Raw genomic sequence first — 7,249 nt, 5'->3', positions numbered from 1 at the left:
TGTGTAATAGAATGCATTGTGTGACTGGTGAGATGAATTATATAGATGTGGAAAGGAATTTTGTGTTGAGGCATATCCAAGTGGTGAGGAATTTAGGCATGTAAAACTTGGAGGTGAGGTTGTATAATTGAGAGGTGATGGCTCTTGATGAATGGGGTATGAATGAGTGAAATCTCTTTGATTATGATCTTTCCAGCCACAACTTGAGTAGTGATCAATTTCACCAAAATATGGACCATTTTGTGGCTCTGAAAAGTATCCCATTTCATGTTCTTGATACTCCCACCCACCATGAGCATAGTAAAGTGAATCATTCTGTGGTGGTGGAGAGTTTTTCATGAAATTTGATTGACTAAAATATGATGGATGCTCCTTTCTTTCCGGCAGAAAGCTCTGTCTCAAACAATAATCACCAAAAGAAATTGGAATCTCCATTGTCACAGATGAGGAAATTCCCAGTGAGGCAATATCACAAACAGTTAGTTAGCAAAAGAAAATAAAAAAACAAAAGAAAACAATGACAAAAGAAAAGTGTCTAATCTAGTAAATCAATCAACCGGTAGTTTGTTAATCACGATTATCCCCGGCAACGGCGCCATAAACTTGATGCACGGAAAACTTGTCTCATAACAAATCTCCCTTCGGCAAGTGTACCGAATTGTCGTCAAGTAATAACTCACAAAAGAGTGAGTTCGAATCCCACAGAGATTAACGGATTAAGCAATCAATGGCTGATTAATTATCCTAGTCAGACGGTTCAGATTTGGATAATGAGCAGCAGGAATTGTAAATTGACAGAAAAGAAAGGAAAAGCAATAAAGTGCAGAAAAGTAAAATAACAAGAAAAGTAAATGTAAGAACTAAAAATAAAATGAACATTGGGATCAAGAGATATTGCAATCTTCCGGATCAAGTTCATTCTCATCTCTTCCTCAATCAATGCATTCATTGATCTCCTTGGCAATCTTAAGTGATTGAATTACAATTCCTTGTAATTCGATCTCTCAAATCTTGATCAATAGCCAATTCCTTGGTCAATTGCTCATGAGAAGAGATGAAGTATGGTCACTGATTATACCACATGCATTTCCCAAATCAAGTGTTGGAAGGATTATAGTCACATATCCATCCACACCCAATTTGGTCCATGGTGTTCGAAATTGTGAACCAGTCTCTTTGTACTTGTGTGAAATTTAATAATTGGCTCTATTTGAATTCACAACTCCGTTCAACTGACCAGCAAGTGTACTGGGTCGTCCAAGTAATAAACCTTACGTGAGTAAGGGTCGAATCCACAGAGATTGTTGGTATGAAGCAAGCTATGGTCACCTTGTAAATCTCAGTCAGGCGGATTTAAACATGATAATTGATTAGATTAAAATAAACAATAAAAGGGATAGAGATACTTATGTAAATCATAGGTAGGAATTTCAGATAAGCGAATGGAGATGCTTTTCGTTCCTCTGAACCTCTGCTTTCCTGCTATCTTCATCCAATCAGTCTTACTCCTTTCCATGGCTGGCTTTATGTGATACATCACCACTGTCAATGGCTACTTTCGGTCATCTCACGGGAAAATGATCCAATGCCCTGTCACGGCACGGCTAATCGTCTGGAGGCATCACCCTTGTCAATGGCTTCATCTTATCCTCTCAGTGAATCATATGCTCACGCACCCTGTCACGGCACGGCTATTCATCTGTCGGTTCTCGATCATGCTGGAATAGGATTTACTATCCTTTTGCGTCTGTCACTAACGCCCTGCAATCGCGAGTTAGGAGCTCGTCACAGTCATTCAATCATTGAATCCTACTCGGAATACCACAGACAAGGTTTAGACTTTCCGGATTCTCTTGAATGCCGCCATCATTCTAGCTTACGCCACGAAGATTCTGGTTAGGAGATCTAAGAGATACTCATTCTAGCTTAATTCATGTAGAACAGAAGTGTTTGTCAGGCACGCGTTCATAAGGGAGAAGGATGATGAGCGTCACACATAATCATCACCTTCATCATGTTCTTGGGTGCGAATGGATATCTTAGAAGCGAAATAAGATGAATTGAATAGAAAACAGTAGTACTTTCATTAATCTTTGAGGAACAGCAGAGCTCCACACCTTAATCTATGGAGTGTAGAAACTCTACCGTATGAAAATACATAAGTGAAGGTCCAGGCATGGCCGAGATGGCCAGCCCCCAAAACGAGATCACAGGATCAAAATACAATCCAGGATCCAAATACAATAGTAAGAGGTCCTATTTATAATAAACTAGCTACTAGGGTTTACATGAGTAAGTAATTGATGCATAAATCCACTTCTGGGGCCCACTTGGTGTGTGCTTGGGCTGAGCCTGAGTGTTGCACGTGCAGAGGCCATTTGTGGAGTTGAACGCCAGTTTGTGTGCCAGTTTGGGCGTTCAACTCTGGTTTTGGATCCTTTTCTGGCGCTGGACGCCAGATTTGGGCAGAAGGCTGGCGTTGAACGCCGGTTTACGTCGTCAATTATTGGCCAAAGTATGGACTATTACATATTGCTGGAAAGCCCTGGATGTCTACTTTCCAACGCAATTGGAAGCGCGCCATTTCGAGTTCTGTAGCTCCAGAAAATCCACTTTGAGTGCAGGGAGGTCAGAATCCAACAGCATCAGCAGTCCTTTTTCAACCTCTGAATCTGATTTCTGCTCAAGTCCCTCAATTTCAGCCAGAAAATACCTGAAATCACAGAAAAACACACAAACTCATAGTAAAGTCCAGAAATGTGAATTTAACATAAAATCTATTAAAAACATCCCTAAAAGCAACTAGATCCTACTAAAAATATACTAAAAATAATGCCAAAAAGCGTATAAATTATCCGTTCATCACAACACCAAACTTAAATTGTTGCCTGTCCCCAAGCAACTAAAAATCAAGTAGGATAAAAAGAATAGAATATACTATAAATTCCAAACTATCAATGAAACATAGCTCCAATTAGATGAGCGGGACTTGTAGCTTTTTGCCTCTTGAATAGTTTTGGCATCTCACTTTATCCATTGAGGTTCAGAATGATTGGCATCTATAGGAACTCAGAGTTCAGATAGTGTTATTGATTCTCCTAGTTCAGTATGATGATTCTTGAACACAGCTTCTTTATGAGTCTTGGCCGTGGCCCTAAGCACTTTGTTTTCTAGTATTACCACCGGATACATAAATGCCACAGACACATAATTGGGTGAACCTTTTCAGATTGTGACTCAGCTTTGCTAAAGTCCCCAATTAGAGGTGTCCAGGGTTCTTAAGCACACTCTTTTTTTTCGCTTTGGACCTTGACTTTAACCGCTCGGTCTCAAGTTTCCACTTGACACCTTCACGCCACAAGCACATGGTTAGGGACAGCTTGATTTAGCCGCTTAGGCCAGGATTTTATTCCTTTAGGCCCTCCTATCCACTAATGCTCAAAGCCTTGGGATCCTTTTTATTTACCCTTGCCTTTTGGTTTTAAGGGTTATTGGCTTTTTGCTCTTGCCTCTTGGTTTTAAGAGCTTTTGGCTTTTTCTGCTTGCTTTTTCTTTTTCTTTCTATTTTTTTTTTCGCCTATTTTTTTTCTGCAAGCTTTGTTCTTTGCTGCTTTTTCTTGCTTCAAGAATCATTTTTATGATTTTTCAGATTATCAAATAACATGTCTCCTAGTCATCATTCTTTCAAGAGCCAACATATTTAACATTCTTAAACAACAACTTCAAAAGACATATGCACTGTTCAAGCATACATTCAGAAAACAAGAAGCATTGTCACCACATCAATATAATTAAGCTAAGTTCAAGGATAAATTCAAAACTCATGTACTTCTTGTTCTTTTGAATTAAAACAGTTTTTATTTTAAGAGAGGTGATGGATTCATAGGACATTCATATCTTTAAGACAAAGTTACTAACTACTAATGATCATGTAATGAAGGCACAAACATAGATAAGCACATAACATAGAAAACGAAAAACAGAGAGAGTAAGAACAAGGAATGAGTCCACCTTAGTGATGTCCTTAAGCTCTTCTATGTCTCTTCCTTGTCTTTGCTGCTCCTCCTTCATTGCTTTTATGTTCCACCCTTAGTTGCTTCCAATAATTGTGTGGAAGAAAATGTATCCCCTGAGGTATCTCAGGGATCTCTTGATTTGCAGTCAAATGTTCTACCACTGAGCTATAGACCCTTGATGGAAGCTTTTGTCTTCCCTTTCTCTTTCTAGAGGCTTCTCTGGCCTTAGGTGCCATCAATGGTTATGGAAAAAAAAACAAAAAAGCTATGCTTTTTACCACACCAAACTTAGAATGTTGCTCGTCCTCGAGCAAAAGAAGAAAGAATAGAAGAATAAGAAGAAGATATGGAGGAGATGGATGGGAGTGTGTATTCGGCCATATGGGTGGGATTGGGTGGGGGAGAGATGTTGAATTTTAAAGGTAGTGGGTGTATGGATGTGAGTGGTAAATGGAAAACAGAAGGGATGGTCATGAATGGAAAGAGAGATGATGGAGTAGGTGGGGATCCTGTGGGGTCCACAGATCCTGAGGTGTCAAGGCATTTACATCCCTGCACCAATTTAGGCATGCAAAACGCCCTTGCACACAACTCTGGGCGTTCAACGCCCAATTGCTGCCATTTCTGGCGTTGAACGCCAGAACCATGCTTGTTCTGGGCGTTCAGCGCCATGATGCTCCCATTCTGGGCGTTCAGCGCCAGAACTATGCTCTGTTCTGGCGTTTGAACGCCAGGCAGATGCTCCTCCAGGGTGTGATTTTTCTTCTGCTGTTTTTGATTCCGTTTTCAATTTTTATATTTATTTTGTGACTCCACATGATCATGAACCTAAGAAAACATGAAAAACAATAAAAATAAGAATTACATAAACATTGGGTTGCCTCCCAACAAGCGCTTCTTTAATGTCAATAGCTTGACAGTGGGCTCTCATGGAGCCTCACAGATGTGCAGAGCTTTGTTGAGACTCTCCAACACCAAACTTAGAGTTTGGATATGGGAGTTCAACACCAAACTTAGAGTTTGGTTGTGGCCTCCCAACACCAAACTTAGAGTTTGACTGTGGGGGCTCTGGTTGACTCTGCTTTGAGAGAAGCTTTTCAAGCTTCCTATCCATGGTTGCAGAGGGAGATCCTTGAGTTTTGAATACAAGGGAGTTTTCATTCCATTGAAGGACTATTTCACCTCTGTCAACATCAATCACAGCTCTTGCTGTGGCTAGGAAAGGTCTTCCTAGGATGATGGATTCATCCTCTTCCTTTCCAGTATCCAGGACTATGAAATCAGTAGGTATGTAAAGGCCCTCAACCTTTACTAATACATCTTCTACTTGTCCATAAGCCTGTCTTCTTGAGCTGTCTGCCATCTCTAGTGAGATTTTAGCAGCTTGCACCCCATAGATTCCCAGTTTCTCTATTACAGAGAGGGGCATGAGGTTTATACCTGAACCAAGGTCACACAGAGCCTTAAAGATCATGGTGCCTATGGTACAAGGGATTATGAACTTTCCAGGATCCTGTCTCTTCTGAGGCAATGTCAGTTGATCCAGATCACTTAGTTCATTGATGAACAAGGGAGGTTCAACTTCCCAAGTATCAATGCCAAATAATTTGGCATTTAGCTTCATGATTGCACCAAGAAACTTGGCAGTTTGCTCTTCAGTAACATCCTCATTCTCTTCAGAAGAGGAATACTCATCAGAGCTCATGAAGGGCATAAGGAGGTTCAATGGGATCTCTATAGTCTCTAGATGAGCCTCAGAGTCCTTTGGTTCCTCAGAGGGAAGCTCCTTATTGATCACTGGACGTCCCAGGAGGTCTTCCTCCTTGGGATTCACGTCCTCTCCTCTCCTCACAGGTTCGGCCAGGGCACTTATGTCAATGGCCTTGCACTCTCCTTTTGGGTTCTCTTCTGTATTACTTGGGAGAGTACTAGGAGGGATTTCAGTGATCCTTTTACTCAGCTGGCCCACTTGTGCTTCCAGATTTCTAATGGAAGACCTTGTTTCATTCATGAAACTTACAGTGGCCTTAGATAGATCAGAGACTAGATTTGCTAAATTAGAAGCATTTTGTTCAGAGTTCTCTGTCTGTTGCTGAGTTGATGATGGAAAAGGCTTGCTATTGCTAAACCTGTTTCTTCCACCATTATTAAAGCCTTGTTGGGGCTTTTGATCCTCCCATGAGAAATTTGGATGATTTCTCCATGTTGAGTTATAGGTGTTTCCATAAGGTTCACCTAAGTAATTTACCTCTGCTATTACAGGGTTCTCAGGATCATAGGCTTCTTCTTCAGAAGATGCCTCTTGAGTACTGTTGGATGCAGCTTGCATTCCATGCAGACTCTGAGAAATCATATTGACTTGCTGAGTCAATATTTTATTCTGAGCCAGTATGGCATTCAGAGTATTAATCTCAAGAACTCCCTTCTTCATAGGCGTCCCATTACTCACAGGATTCCTTTCAGAAGTGTACATGAACTGGTTATTAGCAACCATGTCAATGAGTTCTTGAGCTTCTGCAGGCGTTTTTTTTAGGTGAATGGATCCACCTGCAGAAGTGTCCAGTGACATCTTAGATAACTCAGACAGACCATCATAGAATATATCCAGGATGGTCCATTCTGAAAGCATGTCAGAAGGACACTTTTTGGTCAACTGTTTGTATCTTTCCCAAGCTTCATAGAGGGATTCACCTTCTTTTTGCCTGAAGGTTTGAACATCAGCTCTAAGCTTGCTCAGCTTTTGAGGAGGAAAGTACTTGGCTAAGAAAGCCGTGACCAGCTTATCCCAAGAGTTCAGGCTATCTTTAGGTTGGGAATCCAACCATAATCTAGCTCTGTCTCTTACAGCAAAAGGGAAAAGCATGAGCCTGTAGACTTCAGGATCTACTCCATTAGTCTTAACAGTATCACATATCTACAAGAATTCAGTTAAGAACTGAAAAGGATCTTCAGATGGAAGTCCATGAAACTTGCAGTTCTGCTGCATTAGAGAAACTAATTGGGGTTTCAGCTCAAAGTTGTTTGCTCCAATGGCAGGAATGGAGATGCTTCTTCCATGTAAATTGGAATTAGGTGCAGTGAAGTCACCAAGCATCTTCCTTACATTATTATTATTTTCGGCTGCCATCTCCTCTTCCTGTTCGAAAATTTCTGAAAGGTTATCCCTGGATTGTTGTATTTTAGCTTCTCTTAATTTTCTCTTTAGAGTCCTTTCAGGTTCTGGATCTGCTTCC

The 7,249-nt window shown here is 40.7% G+C and overlaps 1 non-coding gene across 1 annotated transcript; it reads left to right on the top strand.

Moving 5' to 3' along the window:
* Positions 1–6,639: 6,639 nt before the first annotated feature.
* On the top strand, positions 6,640–6,747 carry LOC112761971 (small nucleolar RNA R71). The gene has a single exon (XR_003182336.1). It is a non-coding gene; the product is annotated as a small nucleolar RNA R71 (small nucleolar RNA).
* The last annotated feature ends 502 nt before the right edge of the window (positions 6,748–7,249 follow it).

Source organism: Arachis hypogaea, chromosome 16 (genome assembly GCF_003086295.3).
Source record: "Arachis hypogaea cultivar Tifrunner chromosome 16, arahy.Tifrunner.gnm2.J5K5, whole genome shotgun sequence".
Lineage (NCBI taxonomy): Eukaryota > Viridiplantae > Streptophyta > Magnoliopsida > Fabales > Fabaceae > Arachis > Arachis hypogaea.
This window is presented reverse-complemented; position numbering and strand designations above follow the sequence as displayed.